Source organism: Sus scrofa, chromosome 14, assembly GCF_054392235.1.
Source record: "Sus scrofa isolate SSC_HxYL_T2T_F1_AM1 chromosome 14, Sscrofa_HxYL_maternal_Yorkshire_Landrace_v2.0, whole genome shotgun sequence".
Classification (NCBI taxonomy): Eukaryota; Metazoa; Chordata; class Mammalia; order Artiodactyla; family Suidae; genus Sus; species Sus scrofa.
In genome coordinates, this window is record NC_139396.1 from 90896881 (window position 1) to 90920625 (window position 23745).

General features: G+C 32.4%; 1 long non-coding RNA gene across 2 annotated transcripts in view; it reads left to right on the forward strand.

Annotated features, from left to right (window-relative positions):
• Window positions 1-23745, forward strand: part of LOC106506028 (uncharacterized) — a 236815-nt gene that overhangs the window by 39482 nt on the left and 173588 nt on the right. For both annotated transcript variants that reach the window (XR_014827994.1, XR_014827993.1), the window contains exon 4: window positions 19937-20006. This is a non-coding gene — a long non-coding RNA (uncharacterized LOC106506028). The remainder of the gene's footprint in view (window positions 1-19936; window positions 20007-23745) is intronic.

The window sequence follows — 23745 nt, forward strand, 5'->3', positions numbered from 1 at the left end:
AACTCAAATAATAAGGAAACAACTAAAAACTTCACATTTAAAAATATACATTTGTAAAATATTATCCTAAATTTATGATCCTATCAACTCTTGATTTGAGATACTGTATAACCACTTATAAATCATAATAAAATCAAAAATGAAAAGAAAAATCAGAATTATTTTAAAAGAAAGACAAAATGTTTGCTATGTTTCTGAGTTCTTATAGTGGGTTTATTAGCAAAAATAAAATACTATGATGATACCATTTAGAATAATATTCAAGCAAATAATTTGAGTCACATTTGATTAATCTACAGTTATGAAACATTAACTGAGTATTATAATACTAATTATAATACTAATTCAAGCCATTGTATAGTCACTTAATAGCAATTAAATTATCTATTTTTAATATTTCTGAAAGAAATTATGAGTGTATTTTTAGAGAAGATCAGCTTTTCACCTGCATGGCTGATTCTGTCATATGTTTTGGAAAGATTTTCCTCTCTCATTGCAGAATAATTTCTTCCTAAATTGGATATTTGGCAAACATTTTGTTTCTTTTTCTTTGCTTAACTCAGGAAGTACTTGAATTTTCTACCTGAAATATTGCTTCAACTTTTCTAATTGTGTGTGTGAAGTTTTGAGTCTCCCTCACCCCAACTAGATTGAAGCTTTTTTAGCTTGGTTACTTGTCATGCAATATTCAAGTGCATGTTATTTCATCTTCTTCAGTTAATTTAGTGTGTATTCGTTTTGTTTTGTTTTGTTTTTCAGGAGTTTTCACATAAATATTTAACTCAACTCCATACATTTTTTTAAGATTTTTTTTTTATCATCTCCTAAATGGTCTCCATACTCTCATATGTTTTGTTACACCCAAATCAAAGCTCCTGTCATCAGTTTCTCCAACAAGTGCAGACTGACTTATCATCTATAAATATGGATGTTCTTTAGACTTTTCTAATATTTTTCCTGCATAATAATTTTATTCACTTTCACTTTCCATTCTTTAGCTTTTTTTAAAAGCAGTTTTAGCCTCTCTAATGATAAGAAAAATGTTCTCCAAAATATTTTTTAGAGATTCCTAAAGCTGTTTTCATTCTTCTAGTGGGTTTTGAAAGATATTTTGGTGATAAGTACTTGAGGCTGCACATATTCTGTTGCATTTTGTAAAGACTGATTCTTTCTTGCAATGTGAGACATAGACCCAACTTGTTCTAAGTGTTGTGATTACCTTTTTGAAAGTGATTATTTTCAGCCCATATAAAAAGTTGCTTTCTTGGAATAAATCTCATTTAGCATAATTGTTTCTTATATGTTGTTTAATTAGTTTGCTTATATTTTGTTGAGGATTTTTGTGACTATAATTCAAAGGGGACTTTGGGCTATAGTTTTCTTTGCTTTTCATGTCTTTGATTTCAGTGTGAGGTTAATAATAACCTTCATAGAATTATTTGGATGGGTTCCTCCTCTTCTATTTTTAGGAGGCTTTATGAAGTACAAGTGTTAATTCTTCTTTAAATGTTTAGTACAAATCAGCAGTGAAGACATCTTGACCTGAGATTTCCTTGTTGGTTTTTTTTTTTTAATGCAAAATTCTGTTGATCTTTTCAAAGTACCAACTTTTGGTTTTATTGATTAATTTTTTTCTTTTAAAATATTACTCGGCACAGTAAATGTAGCAATCATACAAAAAGGATATAATTTTTTCCCCCATTGGAACAACACATCAGTTTCTTTATCACATGTGGACTCACTATGATCATATTTTACTATTTTGTTATAATTTTTTTATTTTCCCACTGTACAGCAAGGGGGTCAGGTTATCCTTACATGTATACATTACAATTACATTTTTTCCCCCACCCTTTCTTCTGTTGCAACATGAGTATCTAGACAAAGTTCTCAATGCTATTCAGCAGGATCTCCTTGTAAATCTGTTCTAAGTTGTGTCTGATAACCCCAAGCTCCCGATCCCTCCCACTCCCTCCCCCTCCCATCAGGCAGCCACAAGTCTCTTCTCCAAGTCCATGATTTTCTTTTCTGAGGAGATGTTCATTTGTGCTGGATATTAGATTCCAGTTATAAGTGATATCATATGGTATTTGTCTTTGTCTTTCTGGCTCATTTCACTCAGGATGAGATTCTCTAGTTCCATCCATGTTGCTGCAAATGGCATTATGTCATTCTTTTTTATGGCTGAGTAGTATTCCATTGTGTATATATACCACATCTTCCAAATCCAATCCTCTGTCGATGGACATTTGGGTTGTTTCCATGTCCTGGCTATTGTGAATAGTGCTGCAATGAACATGCGGGTGCATGTATCTCTTTTAAGAAGAGTTTTGTCTGGATAGATGCCCGAGAGTAGGATTGCTGGGTCATATGGAAGTTCTATGTATAGATTTCTAAGGTATCTCCAAACTATTCTCCATAGTGGCTGTACCAGTTTACATTCCCACCAACAGTGCAGGAGGGTTCTCTTTTCTCCACAGCCCCTCCAGCACTTGTTATTTGTGGATTTATTAATGATGGCCATTCTGACTGGTGTGAGTTGATATCTCATGGTAGTTTTGATTTGCATTTCTCTTATAATCAATGATGTTGAACATTTTTTCATGTGTTTGTTGGCCATCTGTATATCTTCTTTGGAGAAATGTCTATTCAGGTCTTTTGCCCATTTTTCCATTGATTGATTGGTTTTTTGCTGTTGGGTTGTATAAGTTGTTTATATATTCTAGAGATTAAGCCCTTGTCGGTTGCATCGGTTGCATCATTTGAAACTATTTTCTCCCATTCTGTAAGTTGTCTTTTTGTTTTCTTTTTGGTTTCCTTTGCTGTAGAAAAGCTTGTCAGTTTGATGAGGTCCCATGGGTTTATTTTTGCTAATTTCTATTGCTTTGGGAGACTGACCTGAGAAAATATTCATGAGGTTGATGTCAGAGAGTGTTTTGCCTATGTTTTCTTCTAGGAGTTTGATGGTGTCCTGTCGTATATTTAAGTCTTTCAGCCATTTTGAGTTTATTTTTGTGCATGGTATGAGGGTGTGTTCTAGTTTCATTGCTTTGCATGCAGCTGTCCAGGTTTCCCAGCAATGCTTGCTGAATAGACTTTCTTTTTCCCATTTTATGTTCTTGCCTCCCTTGTCAAAGATTAATTGACCATAGGTGTCAGGGTTTATTTCCGGGTTCTCTATTCTGTTCCATTGGTCTGTCTGTCTGTTTTGATACCAGTACCACACTGTTTTGATGACTGTGGCTTTGTAGTATTTCTTAAAGTCTGGGATAGTTATGCCTCCTGCTTGGTTTTTGTTTCTCAGGATTGCTTTGGCGATTCTGGGTCTTTTGTGGTGCCATATAAATGTTTGGATTGTTTGTTCTAGTTCTGTGAAAAATGTCATGGGTAATTGGATAGGGATTGCACTGAATCTGTAGATTGCTTTGGGTAGTGTGGCCATTTTTACAATATTGATTTTCCCAATCCAGGAACATGGAATATCTTTCCATTTCTTTACATCTTCTTTGATTTCTTTGATTAAAGTTTTATAGTTCTCGGCATATAGGTCCTTTACCTCCTTGGTCAGGTGTATTCCGAGGTATTTGATTTTGTGAGGTGCAATTTTAAAAGGTATATGATCATATTTTAAATTCTCCCATTGGTAGATATTTACATTCTATTCAGATTTTTGGCTATAAATTAATAATACCATAAACATTACCATTCATATGTTTTACTTAGATGTGTTAATGTATCACTAGGACAAATAAAGAGAACTGATTTTGCTATATCATTAAAGAAAATATATTTTACACTTTGAAATATATATTAAAATTTGGTTTCCAAATTTTTTTCCAAATGTGTATTCATTGTATTAATTTAACTTATTCTCCACATCCTCAACACTGAATAATATCAGTTTTAATATCTTATCTATTTTAACAAAAAATAACATATTATTGATGATCAAATATATATTTCTATAATTAGAAGAAAGGTTGATTTGTTTATGTACTTTGATATCTCTATTAATTTGCTGTAATATCCTTTGCCTATTTTTCTATAAAGTTGTATACATTTGTGTTATTATTATTATTATTATCATTATTATTATTATTTTAGCTGTGCCCACAGCATGTGGAAATTCCCAGGCCAGGGATCTAACCTGTGCCGCAGAAGTAACCCAAGCTGCTTCATGACAATGTGGGATCCTTAACCAGCTGTGCCACATGAGAACTCCAACCTTTGTATTATTTGTTAATAAGAACCTTTCTTATGAAAGAATATTCATTAAGAAATATATATCAAGGTCCTACTACAATTTAGACAGTGTTATGATAGTCAGAGTGGCCTCAAATATAGTATTTTTCTCATTTTATTTGCTATAATTTTTATGTTGTCAAGTAATAACCTTTTCCTCTATGACTTCTGGATGTTGTGTGATGCTTTTTTTTTAAAAAGACTTTCTATCTTAAGGATCTTCAAACAACTTTTTTTCTAGTTCTTAATTATTTGGTCCAAGATATTTTGGTTGGTAAAAGGAAGTGACATCTAGTATGTTTTTATATTTTTGTTCAGAAACAGTCAGCCAGTAGATCAATTAGATCAAATTACACCTTCATGATTTATTGTCCAGTAAAAATGGACAATTCCATTTTCTAAATAAATATACCAAGATTGGATAAAATAATCTATTTGTGATGTTTATTTAGGGACCTATTTTATCATTCTAGCTTAGCATGATTTAAGACACACTGAGTAAAATTTTTGTCCCTAATCTCTTCATGAAAGCTCCACCTTCATAATCTCATCTAAATCTAATTTCCTTCCAAAGGCCCCATCTCCAAACATCCTCACAGCAGAAAGTGTGCCTCTTTATTTAATTTATAAATTCAGTAAGGATTCATCTGTTATTTTCCTGTTAAATATAATTCTAGTTTTTTTGGGTTTTAATCACATATTCAATAAATAAGTATTCATAAAAGGCAGGCCCAAAATTCTGCTAGGGAGCTGCAATACACAATTTTGAAACAGTGGCTTTGGTCTCTAAAAACACAGCCCCTAAAATGTAAACCCTAAGTTTGAGATAGTGTATAATAATGGTAAGTACTTAATTATTTATCAGCTATAAAATTCTAGGAGGACAAAGGAGGTAGAGTTAAGTGCAACTTATCAAGAGAGGCTTTTGGGACAAATGGCATTTCATCACAAATTTGATAATCTGGAGTATTTGGATAGTTGAATGCAAAAAAAAGTGAATTAAAAATCCTGATGAAGCCTTCAAATAAAGTTAAAAAACATTTTGTTAATGAATTTAATATTTTACAATCTTTCTTTTATTCAGAAGCTGTTTTTTTTCTAATAAATCCAGTTCAAAGAAGTGTAATTTTGATCTCTACAAAATTATAGTATTGAAAATAAAAAAAAGATGAAGAACAATTCTTGGTGGTATAAGAGAAATCATTAAATTTTTGAAAGTGGAATCAATAAATGAAAGAAAGTATGTATTGAAAAAACATTGTTTTTCCAAACTGTGTCTTAGAACTCCCTGAACAGTTGCATGTATTTGAGGTATCTGTTCTACCACTGAGTTTAAGCTGTTTAACTTTGTCAGATAAAATAAATCACATTTTTAAGAAAGTATTTTATAGCAATGTTAACAAATGACTTCATTTATAAGGCATTTATTTCTTATTAAACATGTATATTTGTATTGTATCTGCAAAGAATCAGTAACATTGGTAAAATAGCACCTCTTATTTTCCAACCATAAAGTCCAGCATACAAACACACACACACAAATGAAGGTGAAGAGAAGTGGAGATTGGAAAATACTGTACTGGTCAGTTTTCAAGGAATCAGGTAGCTATTCACATTGTCAGAAAGACTCAATAAAACTTAAAGTCAGTCATAGTGCCTATTTGCCTAAATCTCAGAGTTGAATATTGTTTTCTTTCTTCTCAAAATACATACAAGTTAAGTTTTAAAAAATAATTTTATTTTTGGAGTTTCCATCATGGCTCAGTGGTAATGAACTCTAGTAGGATCCCTGAGGAGGTAGGTTCAATCCCTGGCCTGGTTCAGTGGGATCCGGTGTTTCTGTGAGCTGTGGTGTAGGTTACATATGTGGCTTTGATCCAGTATTGTTATGGCTGTGGTGTAGGCTGGCAGCTATAGCTCCAATTGGACCCCTGGTCTGGGAACTTCCATATGAGTTACGTGCGGCCCTAAAGGGCAAACAAAATAAAAAAATTAAATTTAAAAATTGAAAAAAAGTTTTATTTTTATTTATCAATTGCTTAATTTTTACCTCCCTTTCTGTAGTTAGTGTAATAATATAACTCTGTGTTGGTTTATTTCTTTCTAATGGCACAAATGTATTTTTTAAATGTATTTTGAAATTATTGGTATATGCTTACCCTTGTTTTATTATAGTTTTCTTTTGCTTTGTGACTTTTTTTATTACAGTGCTTCCATATAGTTATATATTTAATTTTATTTTTATTATTTCATTATTTTATATATTTATGTGTATAAAGTATTTACAAGAAGTACTTACAAGAGGGTTAGCAAGAATCCCTAAGCGATATGTTTCTAGAACTGGATTGTGCATTTTAAAGGTTGAAAGTTGATTAGTAGGTAGACATGGGCAGATATGGTAGATGCCCTCTAAAATGTGGTATCACTTTATATTCTATCCAGTGCATTAAATTTTATGAAAATTCCTTATCTCTCTCTCTTTATATATATGTGTGTGTATATCCTCCTATATACTCACATACACACACACATCCTCATAAATACTCACATATATACATATATATTCTACCTATATAATTTTGTATGACATATGTATTTGATACATAATTTATATATTCTACATATGTTAATTAAAATCATAAATGTAGTTATATCATACATAGTAATATTTTATAAACTATTTTCATTCCCATTTCCCTTTTGCTTGTTTTTTAACCCTTGTTCCTCTTATAAATTACTCTTACATATCCAGGTATCTCTTATTACCAAAGCAATATTTATTTCCATAAGTTCCTATATACTTATATAATTATACACTGCATGAAATATGGTATATACTTGCATGCAGATAAATATATGCATTTTTGACTTTGCTTTTATATAAACATCAAATGATACACAATTTCCTGGTCTTTCTAATCATATACACAATATGAGGATCCCTTTAAGTCACCTGGCAGTGCTGTAATTAATTCTTCTTAAAGACTTCCTGCTATTTGAAAATATGAATATAAGGAGTTTCCATTGTCATGCAGTGGAAAGTAATCTGTCAAGTATCCATGAGGATGTGGGTTTGATCCCTGGACTCGCTTAGTGGGTCACGGATCTGGTGTTGCCATGAGCTGTGGTTGCAGACATAGCTTGGGTCCCATGTTGCTATGGCTGTGCTGTAGGCTGGCAGCTGTAGTTCCAGTTAGACCGCTAGCTTGGGAACTTCCATATGCTGTAACTGCAGCCCTAAAAAGCAATAAATAAATAAATGAGTATAGTAAAATGCATTCAACCATTTACCATTAGTAGGAATTAACTTTGTTTTGAGTATTTTGGGCCAACATAAATAACACTGTAATAAATGTCCATATATTTATCCACTATAATTTCCTTTCTATGAAACAGATTATTAGAAGTGGAATTGCTGAATACACTTTGTATTTTAATAGACGTTGCCATATCATTTTAGTTTAACTTGTGATATGTTACCTTATATTTTATTGAAATGCATATATGTACTAAACTATGTTTGTTATTAAAACTTCTGAGCTTTTAGTTTGGTTAATAACATCTGTCTTTTCTAATAGTACAAGTTAACCTTCTATGATTTCTTCTATAATTTTTTTCTATTTTTTACATTTAGATTTTAACTAAATTTATTATAACATTCTTATTTTAAGATAAGGTTATAAATTCTGTTTCTTCCAGATAGATACAAACATCATTTATTCAATAGTCAATTATTTTCTCCATTGATTAAAGTATCATCTTCGTTCTTTTTTAAAATCTCATATATAAACCGGGGTTTATATTTTCTATTTTGTTCCACTGAACTGTTTTTTATTCCCATAACAGTCTATATGATGTAATTATAGTAGCTTTATTTATTTATTTTTTTCTGGGCCATGATAAGGCAATTCACATATATTTGATAATTTTTTTCTTCTTGGGCATTTCTTCATTCTCGAAATGTAGAGATTGCTTTAACAAATTCATACGAAGAAAACAACAACTGCTGAGTTTCCTAATTAAAATCGCATATTAATATATCAATTTCAGATAATCAGAACTTTTATAATACAATAGAAAATACTCTAAACCAAATTCAGGCAAGCCTTTTCTTTTTTGCACTGAGAAGTTTGATGGAATATAAAAGAGTATCAATAGTTCATGGCTGTTGATGGTGTCCACAGTTATGTCAATTAATACATAAATCAACAAACCAACTGCACTGAGAATTTAATAAATGAAAAGCACTAGACTCTGGTAATATATTACTTTTGTAGAGGAAGTTAATAAATACATGAGAATTTTAATTGACATTATAAAATCACACAAAAGACCCTGACTGTGTGACTAATAGCGGGAAAAGGTCAGACATAAGCAATTTAAAGCTATGTTCTTGAGGAACAAAAAACAAAATGATTTCTTTGGATTAGGTATTTCACAAATAATTCAGTTAAGTGATGACTCTTAAATAGATTTTGAGAAGGGATAAAATTTAAATAAGTAGATCAAAATGGGAGGGGTGTACAGTTAGGAAGAGTATTAGTAAACCATGGAGATAAGGGCTTAAAATTTATTTACAACAGGAGACCAATTAAATCAGGTTGGATATTGTGTATATGTGAAGATCAGCAATTGAGATTAAAATACTATATAAGTACCTAAATGTGGAAGTTTTTGAATCCAAATTACCCTTAGTTGTTAATGGTTGATTTCTTTTTCTTTTTCTTTTTTTTTTTTTTTAGTACACTGAACAAAGGCGTTTGGATAGAGCTTAAATTTTAGGTATAGAGATTAATGCTTTTCATTCAGCTACAGTTGTTAAAAGAATGAATTAGAGTGTTGGAAATGGGAACTGAAAGGAACAGATGTGATACCTTATGAAAGAAAAATTGGGCTTTAGTATTTTTATTAGAAATATTTTCCTTTATTATGTACTCAGACCTGTGAAAAGTTTATGGCTATGCCTGTCTGATGCCAAAACTTTAGATTTAAAACTGTCCAAACAGCCAGATATCATAAAATTCTTTTATATCACAGGTGTTAGAAATTATTATACCAGCCATGTTATAGATTTTCCTAGAATAATCATATCCAGACAGCACAGTTTGCTTCAGCCCATGACTCTGTATTCTGAGATTTTTATGGTAGGTGTATCTATGCTCAGCAAGTGCTTCAGTCTTTGCTAGAAAGTAAAAAAGTCATTCTTCAATGGAAACTTTGTCTCCTCTGAATAATAGTTTTTCCATGAACATGAACAATATGATATACTTTCTTGATGGATTAAGGGAAGATAAAAACTGTTGAGCCATTGGATTCTGTCCTACCTGGCCAATAGTAAGCTCAAAAGATGGAAACATTTACTCCTTAAATGTACCAGAGTAGCCTCTAACCTGTGTGTCAGGACAACTTTATAGCAGCTCTTGTTTCTTCATGTTACCACAATGAAAATAGTGAAAATAGGTCAGGTCTTGCTACCTATCTAAATTCCACTAAAATTATGCTGCATGGAAAGAAGATAAGAAAGGAAGCAAAGAAGGAAGGGAGGAAGGGAAGAAACTGGTATAACTTCAAGTCAGTATTAAACATCAAAATTAATATACACACAACACTTATCTATAAAAGGAAAATCCCCATTGGGAGAATGGTAGTGGGATTTTTTTTTTTTATTAGATTAGCATTTCCTAAAGACTGTAGTTCTACCAAAAGATTATATACTTTATAAGATGGCTATTGGAAGTTTCTCAATATCTGAGATGCATAAAACTTCCAAAAACCTTCAGCTGAAGGGGTAGTAATCCACTGTATTCCTGTAATTTTTCCAAGTTTAGAAGACATTTTTGCTACAACAATTTCATGGAAATTATCCATGTGAGTTCCAGCCACAAATCTAGGCAGTACACTGACATTTCTTTGAAAGCATTATATAAACATTGGCAAGGGACAACCCAAACAGCCAAAACTTAAACAGAGAAGAGAATCTAAAATGTAAAAGGCAGCAGATCTCCTTAGGCTTCTTTCAAAGAATATACGCCACATAGGTGATGCAATGTGGAACTGAAAATTAGAAGGTGTTCCTATTTCATACAGAGCAATGCCATCTCACTACATACAAATATATTTCCCCAAAAGAGTGTTAGGAGTTGGGACATCCAGCATAACTCATCCAACCCTATATGAGCAGTAAGTTATAATTAATTGTTTCTGAGACATTGTGAAATTTTTCTACCTTTTGAACATGTTATATATATTAAACTCTTATTTTTCTGTAATACCTTTTTATTTTAGTGAGACACTGGAAAATATATTTTTTGTCCTAAAAATGTACCTTAAAAGTTTAAACTTTAAGCTTACTTTTCATTTCAATGAGACAAATCTATTTCCAGAACATTCTTAATATGTAACAGGACATTTTCTTCCCATTTGAAAATAGTAAATATTTTAGTTGTCATAAACCATATTTCCAAGAGGTGTTTCTTTCATTGAAAACAATGAAAAAAATAATTGAGTTTTTAACAAGTAAAATCATATAAATAAACTTGATAAATTTTCATAAACTATATATGCAAGGAATATTTGTTTCATGGACTACTGTGAATTTTATTCCTCAGAAGACTGGGTATTCAACACTTAAAATTATACTAAATAAATAATGATGATCTCATATTAAAGTGAGAAGAATGAGTACAAATTGTAATTATCATTGGAGAGATAAAGGAAGGGTAAACTAAATGGCACTGTATGTTTTCTAGCTTGAGGTCACATGTGCTGATTATTTCAATTAAAACATTTATTAAGCATAGAATGATAATAGGACAAAACATATACTGTAGTTTGAGGAAGGAAAGGTTTACAGTTACCAAGAATACATGGAAATGTAGCCTGGAATGGACTCATTGGTTTCCTCTATAGGCACCAACCACATCAGATGTCGTGTAGATGTATCTACCTGGTAAGCCAGCACCCAGGGGGTCTCTGCATTCCTAAAAAATGCTTCATGTCAACTGAGCTTCTGAGGCTGATAAATAACATTAGAATGCCAATTTATTAATTTATAACTTAGAGTCTCATATATCCTCTCCCTATAGACACAACAATACATTTTATTCAGAAGGTTGATGAGCATGTAATTAGAACAATTACTTGTATAATGCAAATGTATAAGATCACTAATTATCCATTCCAAAATAAGGTCACCTGCCAAATGCTCTGCATCATGAATATGCTTGGCAGGAACTTGCTCTCATATGTAAAATGTTCAGATTCCCAATACAATAGTCCTTGTGACTGCTTTTTACTTGTTTTGTTGGTCAAAAAAAATCACTTTCCAAGTGACATTATTTTAAAGGGAGAGTAGTATCTTTAGGTTACAGTATTTAGTGTATACTAGGTATATCTGTGCCCAAGTTTCTGTGGTATAATTCATTTTTGGTTTACCAAGGAAAACGTCACTGTGCACCATTATCCTAATAATACCATAAATGAGAAATTCGTGTGGAAACTAGAACCAGATATGTAGCAAATAGACTGTAATAATTTAACTACACTACAGTAGTTAATTATTTGAAATTATATGTGTATTTTAAGAAACTTAAAATTCTTACGTTTAAAGCAATGTGTTTTTCAATGTGACAGAATTTTTTAAAATTTTAATGAGAAACATGAGAAATACCACAAAATAACACACATCTTAAGTTTAAATATTAGTATCACTTCTCCTAACATTCTTAACCTTCTCTGGATTCCTCTCTAACTATCTCCCTCTTACTCCAGGCCTTTCAACAGTATCTGGGAATACTCTCACCCTCTCAGGAATTTTTGTGGAGTATATAAAAAGGATCATATAACATGCCTAAATATATTCATCATATCAGTAGGCTAAATAAGTTATGATCATTTTTATTGGTGCACTCAAAGCATTTGACAAAATCTCCTAAGGAAATATTTCAGTTATGTAGGAAGAGAAGTAGATTTCCTCAAACTGATATAGACATTTTAAGATACAGTTATAGCTTGCATCATACATATGGTGAAAACTGATTATTTTCCCTCTAAGATTGTATTAAAGGAAGGATTCTGTTGTAACCACTTCTTTTTAACATTGAAGTGAACATTCCAGCTGGTGGATAATGAGACAGAGAAAGAGAGAGATTGTTTAGGTAAAATATACCAAATAATATATTTAAAAGGCTAATATAATTAGTGAGTTTACCATTGCTGTGGGCTACAAGGACAAAACACAAAAATTGCATTTCCATATAAAATCTGTTCCCTAAATCCCTATGAAAACCAACCTAATTTTTGATATAGTCTTTGAATTCTGCCTCAGACTATATTGCTATATTTTTCACATGTATAAGAATATGTAATTATGAAAATAAAAAATAAATGTAGTAAAATAATAAATATAATTAACATTTATTTACCATACATATGAATTATATGTACTAAGTCATTTAAGTATTTCCATTGTCTTCATTAAGAGGGTTGGTTCAAATTATCTGGTTCACCAATCCTGGAAGAAGTCCAGTGATCCTAATATTTCACCCATTATATTGGCAGAAATTATGATGTTGATAATAACACAGGCTTGGGATGGTGGGAGAATTTACTTAAATAATATTAGATATGCATTTTATTTAATAAAGGATACAATAATAATTTCACATATAGCTGAATTCCATTAATGGAAGAAAGGAGAGATAACATAATCTGTCATAGTTTTCTATTACAATGGAAGAATGTACTTTATACCACCATATACATGGAAACATGATGAGATAATATAGCTAATCAATGATATAATTACATCTGATTTTAATGAAATGTAATATGTGTCTACAAAATAGTTCATAATATGATGCCAGACATTCTTGTTTTATAAATAAATTCATCAAAAATTTCCTTTAAATAAATGTGCTAATACATTTTATCTATTTATTTAACTTTCTAAATTGAGGTAACATTGATTTATAGCATTATATAATTACACATGTATAACATTATATTTCTACTTTATACCCTACAATGTCCTATCAAAAATTTAGTTTCTATGTGTAGAGAATTTATTAAAGCCAATGTGAAAGTTGGTATTTCAGTACCTATTAAAATATAAAATGTAACTCTCTTATCTACCCTAAAGCAACAACATAAACTAGTACAAATGGCGTATATGAGTTTCTTCATTGCAGAATGTGATTTATAAAATTTAGAATTAGCGTAAATGTCTATCAAGTGAGAAATGGCTAAATATGTGAAGTGTATCTGTAGGTACTGAATTGAAAAGTCCTCCAAAAATGTAGTTGATTATTTTCAAGGCAAGTTTTAAATATTTATAGTATCACATAGTGTATATGTGTGTATATATATATATATATATATATATATATATATATATATAAAGCATTTTCTCCAATAACATGCTCTCTCATTTCATTTTTGAAAATGTTTACTTTTGAGTAAAAGACAGCATTTTTTATTCCACCCCATTTTGTATAACATTGTATTAAAGGGGATCATATTATTTTGCATATTTAAAATATTTTCTCTAAATTAAATTTACTTAAGACTCAAGATAGCTTATTTTTATTTATTTGATAATATGTACTAATTTTGATGGCCTCCTGTTATTATTTGTAAAAGGTGAGGAAAAGTAGTATGTTATTAATCTAAGATGACACTGTGTATGTAAATGTTTAAAAAAGGTCTGTAATTGGAAACTTTCATAAGCAAATAAAATTATTGCGACAAATTCAGTAAGGACTCAAAAAACTGGCATTTGGTTCATATTAAAACAATGTAAAACATATATTCTCTGAATATAGCTCATTGAAAAACTGACGTATTGGAAATATTAGAGAAATGGAGTTCCCGTCATGGCTCACTGGTTAACGAACCTGACTGGCATCCGTGAGGATGCAGGTTCAACCCCTCGCTCAGGGGGTAGAGGATCTGGCGTGGCCGTGAGCTGTGGTGTAGGTCTCAGACACGGCTTGGATCCAGTGTTGCTGTGGCCCTGGCTTAGACTGGCGACCACAACTCCTATTGGACCCTAGCCTGGGAACCTCCATATGCCGCAGGTGCAGCCCTAAAAAGAGAGAAAGACAGGAAAAAAAAAAAAGAAAGAAAGAAAATATTAGAGAAACTATTTTAGTTAATATTATATCACAACTTTGAAGTTCCCTCATAATTAAATGTTTGATCAAAGGAATTTAAGATATAAGGCATGCCTCTATTGAATGACCAAAATATATCAGAAGCATAAATATTTTGATTCCTTTAAGAAATGAAGTTGAACTAGCTTTATTGCTCGCATTGCATATAAATTGTGAATACATATTTTAAAAAGTAAGTCTGCTACTATGTGGGATTTAAACTAAAAGGCATAAAGTAAAAGACATGACAAATTCAATAAAAGAATCCCATTAAATATAGCTCTATATTGAGATATGTAGTTGTTTCAATTCTGCTGGTAAATCATGTTTACCAGCGTGTTAAATTAAACCTTCATGTTTAATATTAATAAGAAGTAGCTCAGGACTAATCCCTAGGGTGAAGCGTCATGGGAAGGAGAATGTCTAATTAGTTTTAATACTACATTAAATAATATATCTTATTTTCTCCCAAATAAAGGTAATTTTAAATACTGGTGAAACCGTAAATTTACTGAGCTCCTTATCACTTGGTTTTATATTTAAAAACATGGATAATGCTGAAAAATATTTCTGGTGACTATTTAGGAATAAATGATGTAATCTAGAGCACTGTCCTATTTGACTATGAAGTTAAAAAGAAATTATGTTGCTGAACAAACCCAGCTGTCATGAATTCACCTTAGAGATACCTGAAAGCTCAACTATCAGTGACCAAATTCTAGCCAAAGCTAATAAATATGATATTATATAGATTGCTGTAAGCTGTATCCTACATGACTGTAGAGATTTTGGAGACAGCTCTTAGGAACTCGGGGTTACAGAAAGATGCTTTCCAGTTGTTCTTAATTTCTCTGAACAACCCATATAAATATTCTATGCAGAAAATGCTCTTAAGGAAAGAACAGTGGGGTCTAGCAGAAATATCACGAGAATAAGATTTGGAAGGCTGTTAAGTTTTTATCTCTCTGCCCTTCTTTCCTTGTCTGCAGAGGCAATCCTGCTTCAATGCTGGGAGTGATTTCTCTAAAGCACTGCCTATATCTGGATCAATTGAGCACTTTTAAATGGAGTAATGTCTTAAAGATCCAAAGTACCATGGAATTTCTGCCATAAAAACAACAGGATTTAGGTGGCATCTAAGTGCAGAAGGCAGTAGCTCCTTTTGAATTCAAATAGGTTTGACCTAATTTTTTCATATACAAAGTAAAATTTACTGTTTTTTGGTGTAACTAGGTACATGTCATTTCTTGACAAGAGCATTATTCTTATCTCATCCAAAATAGAGCCTTACTTATAGTTGGTCTACAGCAGAAGTTCATTTCTTGCATGAATGAAAGAATAAGTGAATGAATAAGCAAACCTTAAAGTCTGACAAAAGGCAGACATTTTGAGATAGAACTGACATAAAGTGAAATAGTCTTATAATAAGTACGAAGTGCTCTCCAGACTATAATAGCTCATTTTAAGTGAATATATTCCATTGTATGTCAGGTTCATAGAAGACACTTTTTTGAAAATAAACAAGAGAGTGAGTGACTGAATGAGTAAACACAATTCATTATCATGATATATAGAAAGCTTAGACTTTGATTTCTTTTGTAATGTGAGATGAAGTAGTTGACTGTTATATTCCACAATCAGTTTATAAATATTACTTTAATAAGCTGTGGTAACATTTGGCTCAGATGTTGGCTTTAATTAAAATTTAAATCACATTTCATTTCCCTAATTTAACAATGGAATATTGTACGCAGATTATTGAGGACATAATTTTGTGTTTAAAATCAAATATAGAAGGATAGAAAAAGGAAGTTCAAAATATGTAGTTTGGTGGGAAAATGTTAGATACACATCTTTCACAGAATTATGTAGAAAAAAATTGTTGTAGGAAATCAGCTCAAATGTTACACTCATTATACAGTACTTGGGATTATGCATACTTACATAGTGTTTTTGGTAGGTTGTTGCAGAGTTTTGGGGCTTTAAAATCCCATAGGTGTGGACTTTCTTGGTGGCTCAGTAGGTTAAGGATCTGGCATTGTCACTGCTGTGGTACAAGTCTGATCCCTGGCCTGGGAATTTCTGCATGCTGTAGGTGTGGCCAAAATAAATAAATGAATAAATAAATAAATAAACCCCATAGGTCTGAATTTAGGTAAATACTGAAGTGATAGATTTAAGTATTTAGAAGAAAATTAAAATAATATATCATTAGAACTATATTATCTAAGATTTTAATATTTATGGATCAGTATTATCTATTTTTTGATGTTTTTATTTTTGTTTCGCTTTGTCAGGAGGGTTGTCATGGCTATTCAGAATAAAGCACAGGATCTGAAAAAGTACATAAAAATGTTGATTTTATATGCATTGTATTACTGATAAAGTACTCTATTATAGTGTGATACCTTGAAAATGGATGATCAAATTATGTACATATAGTAAATCTTGATAAACATAAAATACTGACCACCAAAGCATGTAACAACCAAATATGCTAAAAATTAAATTGACCTTACGCCCAAATAATCCTTTCATAGGCCTATTCCTAACAGAATTATTAGGAATCTCTCCTAAAAGGGATGAGATTCAAACTAATAAAAATAGTCTAAAATCACTAGTGAAGTTCTATGAAATAAACCTTTAAAATATAACCATGTTGTGTTTCAATATTTTTAAACTAATGATATAATCAAATTTTTACCTTTTTTTCTCCAGTATTCTAAATAAAACTAATTTCTTATCTTCACAACAGAGGAAGTGAATTCTTTGTGTGGAATGCCCTGAACTCAGTAGAAAGACCCTTTTTAAATTTAACACAATTTGTATTTTATAGTTTAAATTCTATCCTTTAACATGCCAGAAACATTAAAATTGGTAGCTGTATAACTTGCTATGGAGTATAAATAATAAGTACTTGATACTTCTAAATGCTCATCATTATTGGCACTAACCAAAAACTGTAGTTAGAAAGTCTAATAAACAATTAGGCTATTTCTTTTTCTTTTTTTTTCTTTTTTTGTCTTTTGTCTTTTTGTTGTTGTTGTTGTTATTGTTGCTATTTCTTGGGCCGCTCCCGCAGCATATGGAGGTTCCCAGGCTAGGGGTCCAATCGGAGCTGTAGCCACCGGCCTACGCCAGAGCCACAGCAATGCGGGATCCGAGCCGCGTCTGCAACCTACACCACAGCTCACGGCAACGCCGGATCATTAACCCTCTGAGCAAGGGCAGGGACCGAACCCGCAACCTCATGGTTCTTAGTCGGATTTGTTAACCACTGTGCCACGACGGGAACTCCTAGGCTATTTCTTAATTTGAAAAGAAAACCAATGTTTCTGACAGGCATGTTCTGTGTTCTGTTGGGGCCTTGATAGAAAAAAATGAAAAATTAGTTTTTAAAATATGTTCTCCAAACCATCTGCATCAACATCATCTGTGAACTTAGAATGTAAGATCTGTGTTCCTCCCTATGTATATAATGAATCTTCTGGAGGTGGAAGCTGAAATGTGTATTTTATCAAGTCCTCCAACTGACTCCTATGCAGGCTAAAGTTTCAGAACCTTTGGAACAGACAGACCCATAGATAATATCCTTTAACCTCCTCTAATAGGGGAACTGATGACTGTCAGAAAGAAGGCCATATCTCTCATTCCCACAGGGCTCAGAGTAGTCCTGGTAGAGAAGGGGCAGGTACCAAGACAGTTCAGGTCATCACAGATAGAGCATCTTAGGTAGAGCATCACAGGTGGAGGATGAAAATGGGCCCATATTGTACAGAAGCTTTGAGGTGAGAACTGGAAAAGGAAGTCTAAACAAAATTATCAATCAAAGCAATCAGAATAAGGATAAGGAAACTGAAGCCTAATTCAAATTCAAGCAAAGGAAATCAAAGGGCCAGAAATTCTAAGGGAAAATAAACTATGTATTATAATCAGATAGGATTATGGGCTTTGGGCACAGATTGAGCATATATGCAATTTAAAAAAATCATTTGAACTCTTTCAAACTTTTCGCCTTCGAAATGACAAATACAATACTAATAGAACTGTCATAAGATTTAACAGCATTAGTTAACATACAGTGAGCACCAACAATGTGCCAGAATTTCAGCAAGAGCTTTAACGCTTTATCTTAATTGAACTCTTCACAGATCCAACGAGATTGTCATAAATATCATCCCCCGTTTACAGAGCAGGAAACTGCAGTTTAGAGATACTGAATAGCTTGCCTAATTTCACATAGCTGGTAAATCATGGAAATGAGATTTGAACGGAGGGAAAAATACTGGAGTCTACACTCTGCAGATAAAATACTTAGTGCATTTCTGAACACAGAGTAAATCCTCTGAAAAATGGAGAAGGGAAATGAGAAAGAATGTAAAAGGCAATCTAAAAGAATATTGATCAATCAGTAAGAACAGAAACACTTGCATATGCATCAAAGTGCAACCACAATGGTTCATATTTATTTTGAAGGACAAGGATAAAATAAGAAATTAATCTGAATACTATTTTATTTATTTTCAATATTAATTTGAAATTCCTTTTACTGCATTTTGAAGATTATAACACAATTTATAAATGAATTGTTAGAAAAATACTATCCTGCAGTAAAAAATGTACCAGTATGCTGATTTTGAATACCCATGTCTAAGAAAGTGACTGGAAGAGCCTGGATGTTTGCTTAGTCAAATTAAAAACTTGAATACCAAGAAGAAGAGACTGAAAGGGAAATACCATACCATAGAAATGACAACTGAATTAGAGGTCAGCAAGGGAATCGATGTTTCTCTTTTTTTTAATTCTCATTTCACTTGAGAATTTGTGAAGAGAATTTGTGAAGAGATAGTGCCTCTGCCTGATGAGTTACTCTTTCTTGATGAGCAGAGGATGATCTGCTACGTCCAATCAATAATTTTTATGATTAGCTCCCATGGATCAGACTATGGTTAAAGTGAAATCTGTCAAAGATTATTAGAGAATGATTTACTGGGATGAGAAAATTTTCAACAGTCTCTGAGCTCTCAAAGGAAGAGCATTCTGGTAATGTATCTCACAGAGAATGGCTGGAGTATATGGAAAAGTGCTAGAAGCTTAGGAGAACCTGAAATTTTCTTCACTGAGGGGATGTGTTCCTGGGAAGTCTGTACAGAAGAGGGCACTGCAGCTCTGTGACACAGCACACATGCCCTCAGGGCTTTTCAGTAAAGTTGCCAGTGGAAATTGGACGAAGGATAATGTTACAATTCTGAGGTATAATTGGTGGGACACTTTTGCCATTGCATTTAAGGAGCAAAGTCAGAATTTCAACAGACTGTCAATGCTTTGTACCCCAAAAACTCCATAATTTGCAGTCCTCCTCCACTCCACCACCGTCCCTTCTCTTACATAGAGGGAAACATCATCAGGGAGAGTTACCTAAATTCACAAATCCAAACCTAGAACTGATGGTGCTTCTTTACCTCTGGAATGCTACTTAATCTCTTTCTGTCTGGCTTTTCTCATTTGACAAATGAGAATAATAATACTTTCTTCTTTCCCAGAGTATTGGTGAAGATTAATGCAATTTGAAGAACTTCGAAAAGAAGAAGCAAGCTGTTCGTGTACAGGATGGTATTGTTTTCCTTACTTTTAAAATAGTACAAAAGCTTTCTGTCTGGTGGCAGGAAAAAAAGGGACATTTCTAGACAGCTTTTCAGTGGTATATTTATGTTCAGTGTTTGGTGTAGTGTTCAATAGTCTATGCTAAAAAAAAAAAATAATAATGCTAGAGGATATTTGGTGGGTTTGGCTACCTAGAATCAGTTTGCTCTCATTTCCTAATGACAATGGAGGTTTTTTTGTTTGTTTTTTTCTGGAAAACTGCCTCTTTCTGACTCTTGCATTCTTGGTTGTGCTATATAATTCAGTGTGACCTGCATTTTTTTCCCTAAAAGTATGTATTAAGCTAAGCCAATCTGATACCCTTGCCTCAGGTATTTTGAAACTTTTTTTTTCCAAAGTTTTAGTGATGTATGGTTGATTTACAATGTTGTGATAATTTCTGTTGTGCAACTTAGTGATTCAGTTATGCATATATACACATCCATTCTTTTTCGGGTTCTTTTCCCACATAGATAATCATAAAATATCGGCTAGAGCTCCCTGTGCTATACAGCAGGTCCCTGTTGGCCAGTCATTCCATATACCACAGTGTTCATATGCCAATATCTTTTTTAAAAATTGAAGTATAGTTAATTTACAATGTTGTGTTAGTTTCAAGTGTACAGCAAGGTGATTTGGGTGTATGTGTGTGTGTATGTGCGTGTTTGTATACATATATACATACATGCATACACACATATGTGTGTGTATATATATGTTCTCTATATCTCTGTATAGATATATAGTATTTTTCAGATTTTTTCCATTATAAGTTATTATGATATTAAGCATACTTCCCTGTGCTATGTAGTAGATCCTTTTTGTTTACCTATTTTATGTACAGTGCTTTGAATATGTTAATCCCAGACTCCTAACTGAACTCCCCCCAACTCTTCCCACTATCCCATTTGGTAAGGATAAGTAGATTATATGTCTGTGAGCCTATTTCTGCTTTATAAATAAGTTCAGTGTATCATTTTTTTAGATTCCACATGTGAGTGATCTCATAAGATATTTTGTCTTACTTCACCTAGGCCCATCCATGTTGCTGCAAATGTCATTTTATTATGTTTTATGGCTAATATTCCATTATATATACCAATTCTTCTTTACCCATTCATCTGTCAATGGACATTAAGATGTTTCCACCATCTTGGCTTTTGTAAATATGTGCCCAGGAGTGGGATTGCTGGATCATATGAAAACTATTTTTAGTTTTTTAAAGGAACCTCCATACTGTTCTTCATAATGACTGTACCAGTTTACATTCCTACCAATAGTAGGAAGATTGTCTTTTCTTCACACTCTCTCCAGCATTTGTTATTTGTGGATAATGCCCATTCTGACTGGTGTGAGATGGTACCTCATTGTATTTTCTTTGGAGAAATGTCTCTTTAGGGCTTTTCCCCATTTTTTTGGTTGGGGGGTGGTTTGATTTTTTGCTACTGGGTTGTATGAACTGTTTGTATATTTTAGAAATTAAGCTCTTGTCGGTTGCATCATTTGGAAATATGATCTCTTATTCCATAGGTTTTCTTTTCATTTTGTTTATAGTTTCCTTTGCTGTGCAAAAACTTATAAATTTAAATAGTTCCCCATTTATTTTTGCTTTTTATTTCTTTTACCTTTGGAGATTAATCTAAGAAAATATTGGAAAAAATTAAAATTAAAAAAGAAGGAATTCCAATTATGGCTCAGTAGGTTCAGAACCCAACACAGTCTCCATGAAGATGTGAGTTCAGTCCCTGGCCTCACTCGGTGGGTTAAATGTTTGGTGTTGCTGCAAGCTGTGGAACAGGCTGCACATGCAGCTCAGGTCTGGTGTTGCTGTAGCTCTGTCATAAGCCCCAGTTGCAGCTCTGATTCCTACCCCAAGAATTTCCATATGATGTAGGTGAAGCTATAAAAAAAGAAAGAATAAAATATTGCTATGATTTATGTCAGAAAATGTTTTGCCTAGGAATTTTATGGTGTCATGTCTTATATTTAAGTGGTAAAACCATGTTGAGTTTATTTTTGTTTATGTTATTCTAAATTAATTGATTTATGCACAGATGTCCAGTTCACCCATTACCACTTGTTGAAAGTGTATTTTGTATTCTTGCCTCCTTAGTCAAAGAATAACTGACTATGGATGTGTGGGTTTATTTCTGGGCCTCTTCTATTGCATTGAGCTATGTGTCTGTTTTTGTGTCAATACCATGACATTTTGATTACTATAGCTTTGAAATATTGTCTGAAGTCTGGGAAGGAGGCATAAGCCTCCTGTTTTTTTCTTTTTTCTCAGAATTTCTTTGAAAATTATGGGCCTTTCATGGGTCCATATTCAATTTAGGATTATTTGTACTAGCTCTGTGGAAAATGTCATGCATAATTTGATAGAGATCACATTAAATCCATAAATTGTTTTTGGATAATATGGCCATTTTAACAATATGAGTTCCTCTAGTCCAAGAGCTCAGGATATCTTTCCCTTTTCTTGAATCATTTTCAGTTTCATTTATCAGTTATTTATAGTTCTGAATGTATAGTCTTTCATCTTCTTAGTTAAGTTTATTCCTAGGTGTTTTTTGTTTTGGTTTTTGGTTTTTTTTTTTTTTTTTTTTGCTTATTAGGGGTGCATTTGTGGCTTATAGAGGTTCCCAGAATAGGGGTCAAATTTGAGCTGTAACTGCTGTCCTACACCACAGCCACAGCAATTCAGGATCCAGGCTGCATCTGCAGCCTACACCAGAGCTCATAGCAGCCCCAAATCCTTAACCCACTGGGTGAGGCCAGGGATTCAACCCACAACCTCATGGTTCCTAGTCAGATTCGTTTCCACTGTGCCACAACAGGAACTCCTATTCCTAATATATTTTATTTTATTTTTTGACATAATTTTAAGGTTGTTTTAAATTTTTGTCTCTCTGATATTTTCATTAAAGAAATGCAACAGATATCTATATATTAATCTTATATCTTTCTACCTTGCTGGATTAATTTATGAGCTCTAATAGTTTCTTTTGGGGCATGTTTAGGGTTTCTATATATAGTACCATGTCATTTGCTACTCCCTTCTCTTCCTATTTGGATACCTTTTATTTATTTATTTATTTCAGTCTGATGGCTCTGGCTAGGACTTCCAATACTATGTTGAATAGAAGTGGTGAAAGTGGGCATCCTGTCTTCCAGAATTTATCAGGAAGGCTTTCATCTTTTCACCCCTGAATATTATGCTGGTTTTCATTTGTCATAAATGACTTTTATTATGTTGAGACATGTTCTCTCTATCCATTTTGGTGAGAGTTTTTATTGTGAATGGATGTTCAATTTTATCAAATGCTTTTTCTGCATTGAGATGATCATGTGGTTTGCCTTTTCTTTTGTTGATGTGGTGTAGCACATTAATTGATTTGGGTATGCATGTTGAACCATTCCTGTGACCCTTTGATGAATCCAACTTGATCATGGTGTATGATCCTTTTTTAAGTGCTGTTGTATTCGATTTGCAGATATTTTCTTGAGGATTATTGAATCTCTATTCATCAAAGATATTGGCCTGTAATTTTCTTTTTTCCTCTTTCTTTCTTTTTCCTTTTTTTTTTTCTTCCTATCTTTTTTTTTTTTTTTTTTTAAGTGTCTTTGGTTTTGGTATTAAGGTGATTGTTTCTTCAAAAAATGACTTGGGGGATGTTCTCTTATCTTCATTCCTTTGGAGAAATTTGAG